Source organism: Macrobrachium rosenbergii, chromosome 19 (assembly GCF_040412425.1).
Source record: "Macrobrachium rosenbergii isolate ZJJX-2024 chromosome 19, ASM4041242v1, whole genome shotgun sequence".
NCBI lineage: Eukaryota > Metazoa > Arthropoda > Malacostraca > Decapoda > Palaemonidae > Macrobrachium > Macrobrachium rosenbergii.
The window spans coordinates 25,275,328-25,289,783 of NC_089759.1; the positions used below are offsets into that span (position 1 = coordinate 25,275,328).

Genomic DNA, 14,456 nt, shown 5'->3' on the forward strand with positions numbered 1-14,456 from the left:
TATATATATATATATATATATATATATATTATATACGATATATACACACACACACACACACACACATATATATATATATATATATATATAGCCAACATATATAGATGGATAGATAGATAGGTAGATAGCACGATAGGTAAACATATATAAGATGTGTATGTGTGTGATGTAACATATGAAAGAAAGGCAGAAGGAAAAAGATACCTCTCCCTCACAAGGCTGTTTAGGTCAGACATAACTTCAGCGGTCATAAGCTGTAGTACTTACCCAGGCCTTGTTGCCCCGAAGAGTGTCGGTAACTTTTGGGCGCCAATTTATAACAATTTATCAGGATTTATGAGCGGCCCTCGAGCAAAGGCTTTTATGGTGGCGAGAAGGGTCTCTGAAATTTTTCCATCTGGGTACACGGAAATAAAATATAACGAGTCCCGTGGTAACTGTTCTTTCTTAATATTCTTTTTATATGTCAGTAATTATTAGAAGATAATGAATTGCGTATTCTTACTGTAATATCGCTAAGCATTCTTTACAAGACACAGTGAAACTTTCGTCTACATTCTAAACAATTTTGCTCTTATTATGCTTAAGCTATTAATAATAAAGGTAGAATATAGTCTCTATATAGATTCCGTAAGCCAAAAACCCTGGGATTTTGAAATAAATATTTTGTGTATATTTTTGCAAAAATAAACCAATTTCAGTTTTCCCATAATTTCATTCTCAAATTCTAGGTATATTTTATGGCCGTAAAACGATTTAGAGACATGTCCTGCATCCAAAATGGGTTCAACAATGGTCACATCAAATTTAAAGTTTATAGCCTTTTCCGCATTTGTTTAGATAGCGAATTGCCAGGACCGCTGTTGTTTTCCCATCGTGGGCAAGATTGTTCTGGAAATTACACACGCCCAAACGCGCGCGCGCGCACACATACACACACACACACACACACACATATATATATAATATATAGATAGATAGATATATATATATATATATATATATATATATATATATATATATTTTTATATGTGTATGTATGTATGTATGTATATATATGTAGATGTGTTTGTATGTGTGTGTATATATATATATATTTATATATATATATATATATATATATATATATATATATATATATATATATATATGTACTACATATATATATATATATATATATATATATATATATATATATATATATTATATATATAGGTATGTTGGTATGTGTGTATGTGTAATTGATCTATCAATAGCTTCTTTGCCTCACCAAAGAAAATTCCCAGTTTCAAATCGAGGGCTAGGTTGGGGCAGTATGGGCAGTTGGCTTTCAGATCTATTTTGTTAGCCTAAACAGTTAATTGGGTATCTGGAAGTTAATGGGCTATGGTGGGTCTCTGATGGCTGAAAATCTGCATTACAAAGACTTCGGGAGTCACCTCTTCTGCATGAGAAAAGGTGCGCAGGTGAGGTACAATACAAATGTGCATATAATGTAACAACAAATTATTGTTTGTAGTTTTGAGCAAACGGGATAACACAGGTGCTAGTATGTGAAATACGTCATATCTTGGAAATGATCAAATCTTTATATAATAATGTATTGTATATCTTCGTCATCGAGATGAATATTAAAAACACGTTTTATAGTCATTTAGCTCTCAGATAGGAAAGCTAGTCTCGTAAATGAAGAGCGTTTAGATAAGCCTGAAATTCTCTTAATTCTTATGTTCCGCATTCCGGGCGAGTCTCCCCATTTAGCCCCACAACTCTGCGATGCATGAGTCTTGTTTGCTTGTGATTCTGGATAATGGAAGGGCAGATGAATAAATGATGAGCTCGGTGGAACCGGGTAAATGAATGTGCCTTGTCGTATATGAATACGTAATTTCTTCAAGATGATGTAACGGTCAACTCCGTCGACATTTGAACTTTCTTGTCGTTACCCGAATTTCGTCCGGCGTTTATTCAAGCACTTTTCTTTATAACTGGGGCGCCGATGTCTGTGCTGAGAGATCAGGGAATGAAACATTATGAAAATTCTTTCTTTGTCGGTTATAATTTTTGTCTCCATTTTTGGCTGATCGGCGGTAATAAAAATAAATAGTCTTTAACATTGGTGCCAGAGGCTTTAATTGACATTTTTCATATAGTAAAATTGTCCTTCGTACGTAAGGCTATGTCATTCTTGCCTTTGGTTATTGTTAGGCACTGGAAACGACATTCGCATGTAAGAAAGAGCAGCGCCTCTTTAGTCTGTCGAAAGACAAGTCTTTTTGTGCTAGAGAAACACCGCATTTTCTAATATTCTCAGCTAATGTTATGATGACAATTCAGTATCATGCTCACAGAATCGTAGACACACTCGCGCACACACACACACATTATAATTGTTGTCACATACACTGTGACATTTTTTAATCACAAATATTAACCACAGTTATCATGTAATAACCCGTTCACTATACCTCGGGAAAGTATATGTATAATATTTATATATATATATATATATATATATATATATATATATATATATATATATATATATATATATATATTATACATGTAAACTCTGGCTGGAGGAATTCCGTCGCAGACGTAGCAGAGCCAAAGATGCTGGTCTTGTAAAGCTTCTCGGCAGATCATCGCACAGATCTGTCTCCTGTCATATTTCTTTTTCTATTGTTACTTTTATTATTACTTTTGATTTTCTCATGTACTGCTGCATTGCCATTATTTAAGCATTGTAGTTTCTACGTAAAATTGCCCTGATGATAACCATGCGTCTAGGTCTATATCAGCTGTCGGCATAAGGATAGATAAATGGAGTAGCACAGCAACGGTTTTTGTGTTTTCCCTCAGAATTGTAGCTTTATTGGTGAGAAAATTTACAGAATATACAGAAGTGCTGTCGGAAAAGGATAGACGCCTTAGGTGCAACAGCATTTAATGAAAATTTCTCACGAAAAAGACCGTGATCAAGAAGCATAGAAGCACACACACACACACACACACACACACACACACACACACATATATATATATATATATATATATATATATATATATATATATATATATTTATATATATGTATATATATATATTTATTTATATGCACACACATATATATATGTATATATATAATGGGACACCCTGGTTTAGTGGTTATGATACCCGCCTCAACAACAAGAGGGCTTTGGTTCGTGAGGCGAAGTGATTTAGGTGCTTCCTGTAAATCCCATAGTTTATAACTATTGTAGGGAGGAGCGTGGGCTTAGCATGGGACTAGCAACCTCATCATAACTGTGTAACTGTGTAACTTAATATCAAGACAATTTTGCATATCGTCTTAGGTCCTATGCACGATTGGAAATATGAAAGTTTTACGCAGTACAGGCGAGGGAACGCATTGCAAGGATTTCGAACATGTTTTCAGTTGAATTAGACTAAATGGGGAAATCGTATAAATTGTCACTAGGTAGTCTTGGAGTGCATCTCTTTGGTTTCTCTGACATGCGCAGAAGAGGGAATGACAGTCAGGCGCTCTCGTCCGAACCTTGATACTGAACTACCCAGACGAAGCAGCGCAAGATTAAATCTAAGCTCAACTAATGATAAACGAGAACGTGGCAGACTTGAAGTGATATAAACTCCCACATTGCTCTCTCACTGACTGGCTGGCTGGCTATTCCAAGGCAGCTGGCGTCTCATGGGAAATTAAGAATTTGGATTAAGATTGCCTTGTGAACATCCCTGTTGCACTTGGGAACAGAATATGTTTTTGCCCAATTCTTATTAAAGAGTTGAAAGTTGTTTTCTATATGTTTTCCTATTCGGAGAGGCACGAGAGAAGTAGCTGGTAATTCGAATGGAAATAATAAAGAAAATCGTTTTGTTATGGGCTGGGTAAATGCAAAATTAATACAAAAGCAGAGGGCATCTGTATCATGTGACAAGATATTTATAGATTCGAAGAAAGTGGTAGACATGAAACAATGATGTTATTTTAGTCAGTGTTTCCCATGGGATTGGATCACCGAGGCAGCAAATGAATGACTGAATGAATGAATGGTTACATCGACCATTACTGTTCATGGCTTTTGATCACCTCAGTAGGATCAGGTGATTGTTATTGTCCCTGTTGCACAACGGGCAAGGTTAACGGAGGTTAACGGAGGCCGAAAGTTGCCATGGAGTATTCAGCACCTCTTTAGGTGGGACAGAATTCTAGCAAAAATGACCGCCCCCCCCTTCCCGTGTAAGCCCCTTCCCCTCTTCTTTTCTTTGATATTGGTTCCATTTTCTAACATGATTAGAGAAGGAAAGATTACCTTCTTTTTCTTCTTCCAGTCCGTGTCATTTCGGGAGATCCTTTTATGAAGCAGTAAAGTCCCGAGAGACTGCATATTGTAATCCTATTATTTTCCCCTCTCCTGAGTAGATAATATCATCCTGTTCTTTCCCTTGAAGCTTCATCATGGGTCTGTAAGAGAAACCTTTCGAAAAAAAGCCGCTTACTCTGAGGATACCACTAAAAACGGTAATTAAATTTCGTCGCTGAATTTCATTAGATTTCATTCGCTTTTTTACGGAGAGATCATCGACTGTCTTTTGTTTTGGTGTGATTTTCTTAAAGGAAAGATTCATCCCAACATTAACTGTGATATGAAGAAATACTGTGTTTTATGATAAATACTTCTCTCAACTTTCCTAAAAAGATTTTTCAAAGCTTGAATCGACATTTCACATATATGAATAAATATTCTAGATAAAAGAATGTTCTGCCAGCCTTTGTTCCATCGGGTTGGATAAGTTCATAGAAATAATGATCTTCGCAGAACTTTTATGGTAGTCTATTTCTGGCAGCTGGGATTCTTTGGGTGGTGGGTCATGAGTCAGACTTGGTTTTTTGTCTTATCGTCTGACTCATGACCCTTAGCGGCCTTGGGTTCGAGTTTTCTTGTCTTAAGGTACATACAGACTCTTCGCTTCATCATTATCAAGCCATTATCTGTTTCATTAGTTATCAATGTTGTATTCAATTTTCTTCAATCATTGTTATATACATTCAATGTAAACTGTTCCCTTTGCTCACTCACGACAGCACTATTGTGGAAATTTCAAACTCGAAAAATGGCTTATTGTGAAAAGTGTTACTAATAATTGTAATAATTATTGCAAATCGTGATTATTATCATTTTACCGTAACACAATATTACTAACGATAATAGTCACAATCAACAGGACAGGACAGCAAAGAAAATGCTGCAGTTGTCAGCCAAAAGATTTCACCGTTATTTCCACCGAGTCATTCACCCTCATTGTCCCTTCATTAACAATTGAAATGAGGTGCATTGTGCTTCAGGAGGAAACATGCACACTCGACACACACAAACTTGAGGACGGGACGGAGGAACGGAATCGCTTAAGCTTGACCAACTTTCTCATTAAATTACGGTGCGGAAGGCATTGTCAACAGCGCTTTTGAAAGTCGTCAGCGCGGGATTAAAAGTTGTGATGAAAGTGGAAGAAGTTGTTTCGTCATTTTCGAAAAAAAATTCACCCTTCCCTTCTTGGCATTTTCGCTTTTTTCTCCCAGTTAATTTTTATGTTGTTGACAGATGGGCAACAGACACTGCCATCGTGATGTCAAGTAACAGAAGTTTACTACATCACGGTAAAAGCTTTACCTGAGATTGGAATTTCGTCGCTGAGTTTCATTCAATTCCAGCCGCTTTTTATGAACTGATCATTGTCCGTCTTCTGTTTTTGGTCAGAATTCTTTTATAGAAAAATTCATCCAACTTTGGCTGTAATGTGAAGTAACAGTGTGCTTCTCGAACAGAGTTTGCTTAACTTTATTACAAAAGATTTTTTTTGAAGATTAATGAGAAATTTCACATTTATAGATAAATAGTCTCGACGAAAAACTGTCATGCCAACCTTGCATTATCTGGGTTGAATGAAATCGTAGAAATAATGACCTTCACGTGGTATTAATTTTTTAGACTCGGATATATATATATATATATATATATATATATATATATATATATATATATATATGTATATATATATATATATATATGTATATATACATACATACATACATATATATATATATATTGTTACGTGTGAAGGTCTTGGTTGATCATGTATTATTCAATTTACGTAAATTTTACGGCCCTGCAAACCAAGATTACACGTAACCTGTCACTTGAAGCCAAAAGTTAACCTCAAAGACAGACGTTAATTAGCCAAAGGTCGCCAGTTAAGGGTTATTAACCTTAACAAAGAATATTTGAGATGAATTTGATTTTAAACGCAACGGTTCTCCCAAACATTCGGACGCGAGGCATACAAAAGCATCGAGATTTAACCTGATTTTGCTTACCCTAAATCCTAGGTATTTTACTGGAATAATGGGGTTGAAGCTAACAATAAAATAATTAGGCTTAATCTAGACTTTGTAAACACATATACCCTAAGTGGTGGCTGAAGGAAGAAAACAAAGAAAAAAATGTGAAATACAGAAAAGAACTAGTCAATCGACGAAGCTTCAACAAGAATCGGACTTACCGTGAACGTCGAGTCGCTGCGCAAACGAGGAACCTCAGGAGTCGTATTCTGGCAGTCTTCCCAATTCACTAATTAAGATAGACGTAGGAGAGAAAGTAATAAAGAATATCGTTCGGGCACGCACGCAGCGTCACCCTGGTTCCGTGACCGCTGGGATCTCTCTCTGACCCGACCTCGCTTCGTTCTTCCAGAGGAGGGCTTATACCGCCCCGGGCAATCCGACCTTGACAAAGGCATCGTCGAATGCATAGAATAAAGCTTAAGGGCCACCATAACTAGGGGTCATTGAGCGTAAACCCTCTCTGAGGCTTAGGTCCCTAATGCCCTAACATATTTTGTTTACAAACTTTCCAGCCTATGCGCAGGCGCCATTTGTCTAAGGCGGTGATTGTTATTTTAAATTGCCTACCCTACCGGCGGGCAGAGATGTTCTCTGTCGAGGTCAATTGGCCTAATATTCCTACACCTAACTACATCGAGGGCGAACAGCAGTAATATTTATAAAAGCTCCCCCCCTTAAGAGGGCCTTCACTCCCTTTTCGGGCGTGAAGGTCTATACTAAACAAGCTGTTCGCCTCTCGTAGGTTACTCTCCTTCCCCTGAGCAGATTAGTCCTGGTTAGCCTACCTAGCTACAGAACTACCTAACCCTAGATAGGATATGAGCTATATTCACTACTTTACCTAATTCTAATAGTACTGGAAGGTGCTCACGGTTATTATAGGCTACCTCCTACAATCATGATGTGTTTTAGACCTAGCCTAGTGGTACATTCTATGATATTCCCTAGCCTAACCTATCCTAACCCGACCGTAGCACCAACATAAGAGTTAATATTCTAACTAAATTACAACATGGTTTATGTTTAATACAATTAAAATTTACTAGTTAATTCAGGAGGGTTGCCTCATATGATAAATGGGTGCCTCACTGAGGTCTTAGGCCATGCGTGTCACGAGCATCGTGGCTCGTTCCACAATAGTTAAGATTACTGAAATTAGTTAGGCTACTTACATGATTACTGCGGCTCGGTGGTAAGTGGAAGAACAAGGTTACTAAATTGATGTACCGTACTTTAAGGTGGCCTAGGCTAGGTACAAATAAAAGGAAGAGATCACACTGGCTACCTTCTCTGGGCAAGGGGCCAGGATCACTCTTAGATGTTAGGGCACTGTGCCGAGAGGGCACTAGTGCCAGGATGAGCGTATAGCTCGGCAACTACTGGGCTCTCTTCCGCCCCTTCTTCTTCTTCTTCGGTTTCCTCCAAGGCCTATCAGTAGCTGGCCTAGCAGGTGATGAGAGCACCGACTCCGGGGACAGGCCAGAAGGGCTAGCGAGCGCGAAGTCAGGGGCAACTGCAAAGGCTGCGGGAGGACTCCCTACTCCGGCTGCTGCGACAACCGGAGCGAGAGCGATCTCGACTTCTGCGTCCGAGGATGCCAGTTCCTGGTCTTCCAAGGGAGGGGTACCATTTCGATCCTCCAGGGGTTCATCCCCTGGATTCAAATTTTGCAAAGAAGAATCTTGCAAAGAAGAAGTTTCGGGTGCTGGAGGCTCTCCAGTCGCGATGATCAACTGCATGGGGAATCCTAAATCTCCCGGAGGAGGATTCACCTCATGATTTAGACCCGGCATAGGGGCCTTTTCCATTGGTAGCTCAACGTCCGTGGCGGACGGAGTCTGGCACTGCTCAGTGCTCGCAAGTGGCACTGGCAGCAGTTGAGGGTCAGGCATGCCTGACAAGGGGTCCGGAGGTGCACTACCTCGCGGACGACTTGTGGTTGGCTGCGGCAGAGATTCCTGCCCTAGTGGGAGATCGTAGCCTCTCCTAGAGTTTTGTTCGGGGGCGTCCGCTGGGCGTTGCTTGCTTGGGCAGCCCTCCCAATTTGTGGAGTGGTCTGCCCGCTTGCACGTCCTGCAGCGGTACTGCTCCTCCTGAATCTCTCTTCGCGGGGGGAGGACCTCTTGGTGGGCCAGCCCTTCGCGATTGGAGAGGGCTAGGCCTGAAATAGGTTGGGTGGTGCCCTTCCGCGGACCACTTTGGTGGGCGGAAGGTGGAGGTTTGTCATGGTTGAGAGTTTTAGATGGGGCCTCCGTGGAGGAGGTAACGTGGCTGCGGAGTGGCGTTGGTGACGGGCTTCCGCAGAGAAGATCCCGACCCAACAAGAAGGCCACTCCGGGCCGAATTCCACCTACCACGCCGAGGCGGTGGGGTATCGTGCCCCAAGGTGTCATAACCTGGAGTTGGACCGTAGGAACGGTGATGGTGTGGCCCTCTATCCACTTCATTTCCCACCGCGTTTCTTCGTCAACCACAGCACCGGCTGGCACTTGGGCCCTGGCGATCAGGCTAATATCTGCCGCAGTGTCTACTGTGACCGGAAGGGTCATGGGCAGGCTAGTGCTCTGAAGAGGGGCCACCGAGATGTACTGGGTTTCCAGTCTCTCGGGGTAAAGGATCCGGTGCGGACCAGCCGCAGAGAATGAAGTGCTGATTAGGTTGACAAATTTGGTGGTGGGTACATGATGTGGACAGGCCGGAGATCCAGCATTGTAGTGGCTAGCAGCCCCACAGGATCTGCACGGGCCTTTTGGATAGGCTCGGTGGCCTGCAGTAACTGTTGGAGGAGAGGGCTGAGCGGATGAATCGGGAGCGGAGTTCTGGCTGGTAGGGTTAGGCTGCTTATTAGTGCCGAGTTTGTATCGGCACTCAGCTTCAGCGTGGCCCCCCTTCTTGCAATAGTTGCACAGGGTCTTGCTAGGCAGTCCATTCTTGGGCGAGTGGAGTTCGAGAGGTAGGCCGGAGGGATGATTCGCTTCTGAGAGGTGCAATGCGACTGATTGAAGGTTTCCCACGAATCAGCCATGCGACAAGCTTCCATAAGTGTGGAGGGCTGTTTATCGTTAAGATATACCGCAAGGGGCCCTGGCACACATTGGAAAAGGTCTTCTAGCATGGTCCGATTGAAGAGATCCTCAAACGTCGTGCAGGCCAAGGAGTCGAACCAGCGCGTGCGGACTGGGTTTTGTGACATGCCCATTCTGTCCAAGACCAGCCGACTTCCTTGGCAAGACCTCGGAACCGTTGTCTCCATTTTTCTGGGGTTATCTCGTAGGCCTTTGTAATGACTCTACGAACTTCCGCCATGTTGCCTCTCTGGCTCTTTTCCAGTGAGCGAAGCGCTGCCTTGGCTTTTCCCTCCATATGCTTGGCTAGTATTAAGGCTCTCTCCGTCTCCGTGGTGCTGTAGTTATCGAAAAGAGCCTCGATCTCCTCCAGCCATGCTTCTGGCTCGTCCTCAGTCCACTTGGGGACTAGGGAATTGATGCTCGAAATTGGAGCGTTTGATGCAGCAGGTGTAGGACTGGAGGCTTGATGGCTAGCCATAGCTTCTGCATTCTCCATTTTCGCTCTCTCAAGCTCGAGCTCCTTCTCCTTTAGGGCTAACTCAGTTTCCTTGCAGGCTAACTCATGCTGTCTCCTTCTTTCTTCTCTTTCCTCTTCATATTGCCTCTGCTCGGCTTCATACTTCCTCTGCTCGGCTTCATACTTCCTCTGCTCGAGTCTTTCTTCCTTCTCCCGCTTGGCCAAGTCGTCCACTTGCTCCTTAACCCAGGTAGTAAGTTCCGAGCCGGTGAGACCTGCCGCCGTCCCCAGCCCCAGGAAAGTTTTATAATGCTCTGCTGCCATGGTTCTGGTGGGGAAGGGCGTCTAACCGGGTCGACGGGCGTACTTGGGCAGCGAGGAAGTGTCTCTTCAATGAAGTGGCACCCTTTCAAAAGGTGGCACTGTAGTTTGGGTGTGCCGTGTACAGGTCACACTGGTGGCACTCAGTATCCCTAGGCACTGGTGCAGGTTAGGTTCCAGAAGAACCTTCTCTTCTGTGTTCCCTTTTGGTTTTGTTTTATTTATTTTTCTGGATTCTTGCTTGGTGGCACTTATGGTGCCAATGTGTTCCTAGGAACCCTCTACTGGAGTCCAACTAGGCTATATGGGAGGAAAGGCACTCTACACCCCCTGCAGAGTGCAACAATCGAATGAGAGAGAAAGGGAAGGTAAAAGAGAGAGAGAGAGAGAGAGAAGTAAGCTATTCAAGTGATGAGTGCTGCAAATTATTGGCACTGTGGAATAAAGTGAATTTTTTTTTTTTTTTTTTTTTTTTTTTCTTAAAGATCCTCGTGAGTGGCTGGTCCCAGTACCGGCAACGGCTGGCCCCTTCTTTTTTCAGAGGGTGAAAACTACTGTTTGCTTCGGTCTGGATAGCAGGCCTCACTCGTGACCGACAGTTTATCACTATATCGTAATTACTCTTAACTTGTCCTCATCTATTGTGGGACAGAGGTGTTTCTTTTGTTTGGTTTATTGTATTCGAATTAATTAGCCTAGTGTCGGCCGTTCTTTCTTTGAAGAGGGTCACGTACACTTAGGTTAGGAATGCTTACTTGAATGACGAGAGAGAGAGAGAGAGAGAGAGAGAGAGAGAGAGAGAGAGAGAGAGAGAGAGATTTTCAATCAGCGAATTTCTTGCTGCTTGAGAACATGTAAACAAAGATTTTATACATGCACAATGGCATGGATCTTAATAAAATGATATAGATGCGTCGTCTTGGCTTCCTTAGGGATTACTTTATTATCTTAATTTTCCCGGGAGCCGACGTCACAAAAGTTTATCGTAAAAATTTTAAATTTTCTTTATATGATTTTATAGTAGGTATTCGTATAGGAACTTGTGGTATTACTCCTAAGGCCTATCTTTCCCTGCCTAAATTATCTTTTGTTTTTTTTTTTTTTTTTTTTTTACCGAAGTCTGTCTAACTTCTACTACGCCGAGAGAGTAGTTCCAAAAGGGCTGGGAGCAGAGTGGTCACAACAGAGAATGACAATAACAAGGTCTTAAGATGGCGGAAAATCCCGTTAGGCCTAAGTTTCAAAGACAACCTCTGGCGGCGAAGGAAACCCCAAAATGGCCGTTCTCTCACAAACAGTTCGACCAATTTCAAAACAACACGCGGAGGAATCCAAAATGGCGGGTATTTTCTTTAGCACAAATTCAAAAACAACGAAACAAATGCAGGTATCCAGATTTTACTTTAAATATACCAATCATGCATAGCGTTTTACGTTACGGATGGAAAACTAAATCACCAAACAACTTTGTGTCTGTTGTTATCGTTCTCTCACGTGAAACATCCTCGGCAAACAATGGAATAGATTTGCGTGATTTGGAACGGACCAAATTTACTTTACTGAAAATGTATTTTATGATACAATTACTACTTCCGTTCGTTCGCCACTTCACTGACACGGTTTTTTGAATGATTCCCGCTATATGCAAACAATAACGATCGGAATTGCCGACGCGATTTCTAAATTACTTTGTGTACATGAAACAGGCTCCGCTTTTTCCCGGCCTTAGGATTCGTTTCTTGAACGACTTCTCTCACGGTCCGAACACGGTAAAATGCCCTTGTCTTAGACGTTATAAATTATGACTCTCTGCTCTCGACGCACCCTTTCCTACGCTAATTCTCGCTACACTTGTTATTATAACTATTCTCTTTACTGCTTATTATTATGCCTCGTTCCTTGTTTGGAAGAATGAAATGGAGTTCGATATCTGACTTTTATTTTTTTTTTTTTTTTTTTTTGGAATTAATGTAATTTTAATTTCCTTTTCTCCAGATTCTTTCTCTAAAATGTACTTTAGATTCTACGCAAGGTCGCCAATGTTACGTGTGAAGGTCTTGGTTGATCATGTATTATTCAATTTACGTAAATTTTACGGCCCTGCAAACCAAGATTACACGTAACCTGTCACTTGAAGCCAAAAGTTAACCTCAAAGACAGACGTTAATTAGCCAAAGGTCGCCAGTTAAGGGTTATTAACCTTAACAAAGAATATTTGAGATGAATTTGATTTTAAACGCAACGGTTCTCCCAAACATTCGGACGCGAGGCATACAAAAGCATCGAGATTTAACCTGATTTTGCTTACCCTAAATCCTAGGTATTTTACTGGAATAATGGGGTTGAAGCTAACAATAAAATAATTAGGCTTAATCTAGACTTTGTAAACACATATACCCTAAGTGGTGGCTGAAGGAAGAAAACAAAGAAAAAAATGTGAAATACAGAAAAGAACTAGTCAATCGACGAAGCTTCAACAAGAATCGGACTTACCGTGAACGCCGAAGTCGCTGCGCAAACGAGGAACCTCAGGAGTCGTATTCTGGCAGTCTTCCCAATTCACTAATTAAGATAGACGTAGGAGAGAAAGTAATAAAGAATATCGTTCGGGCACGCACGCAGCGTCACCCTGGTTCCGTGACCGCTGGGATCTCTCTCACTGACCCGACCTCGCTTCGTTCTTCCAGAGGAGGGCTTGTGCCGCCCCGGGCAATCCGACCTTGACAAAGGCATCGTCGAATGCATAGAATAAAGCTTAAGGGCCACCATAACTAGGGGTCATTGAGCGTAAACCCTCTCTGAGGCTTAGGTCCCTAATGCCCTAACATATTTTGTTTACAAACTTTCCAGCCTATGCGGCGCCATTTGTCTAAGGCGGTGATTGTTATTTTAAATTGCCTACCCTACCGGCGGGCAGAGATGTTCTCTGTCGAGGTCAATTGGCCTAATATTCCTACACCTAACTACATCGAGGGCGAACAGCAGTAATATTTATAAAAATATACATATACATATACATATAATCTTCCGTCATGTTGAGTATTTTATTCATGAGATTAGAATCCTAGGTATTAGAGCTTGATTTTTCGTTTTGTAATTCTAAGCTTCGTTCTTGAAACTCTGACCTGGTAGCCAAACTGTATCTGTAAAACTTTTATGTTCCTAAATTCCTGGCTGCTGGATTCTTTTGGTAGAGGCAGTATAATTTTTCTTGCCAGACCTTGGCTTTTCTCATATTGTCTGACTCACGACCCCCTACGGCCTTCGGTTCAACTTTTCTAGTGTAAGGCCATACTCTAACACTCATTTGTTGATCATTATTAAGCTTTTGTCTATTACCTTATTTATCAGTTTTCTATTTACTTTTTGTTATAAATGTTGTAGGAACTTTTGTTCATTCTTACGACTTCACGTATGTAGAAATTTTCTACTTGAAAAGTTGCTTTTTGTGAATCTTATTGCTAACAGTAGTAAGAATTATTACAAATCGGGACTGATTTTCAGTTCTGATAAAAAAAAATTGCAAAGAGGAAGAGGAGCACCACAGAATTCACCAGGAACAAAATGCTACAGCTCTAAGCAGAATGATTTCTGCGTTATTTCCACTGAGTCATTCACCCTCATTGTCCCTTCATAAGTAGCTTAAATGAGGTGCATTGTGCTTAAGGAGGAGATATGCACACTCGACACACGCAAACTTGAGGACCTTGATAAAGGAACGGAATCGCTGAAGCTTGAGCAACTTTCTCATTTAATTACGGTGCGGAAGGCATTGTAAACAGCGCTGTCGAAAGTCGTCAGCGCGAGATTAAAAGTTGTGATGAAAGTGGAAGAAGTTGTTTCGTCATTTTAGGAAAAAAATCGCTCTTCCCTCCTTTATATTTTTGTATTTTCCTCCCAGTTAATTTTTATACTGTTGACTAGGTTGAAAGCAAACAATGCCTTCTTGATGTTTACTGGGCCACGTCAAAGGCTTCATTGGAGATTTATGATGCGATTGTTCCTTCAGGTTTTCTTATTTTTCTTTCCCTTCCTATTGGTATGATTTATTAGCTGAACAGAAAACACAGTCGTCAAGATATCAAGAAATATAAGTTTATTTATGTCTCATAGATTACCTTGAAATTATAATTACAAGAATAGCTTCAAAAGAGAGCTTTTTACAAAGTATATCTATCATTGGTTTAG

General features: G+C 41.2%; 1 protein-coding gene across 5 annotated transcripts in view; it reads left to right on the plus strand.

Annotated features, from left to right (window-relative positions):
- The window catches only part of LOC136848752 (cGMP-dependent 3',5'-cyclic phosphodiesterase-like), a 593,212-nt gene that overhangs the window by 183,856 nt on the left and 394,900 nt on the right, over positions 1-14,456 (plus strand). The gene's annotated exons all lie outside the window — the stretch shown is intronic.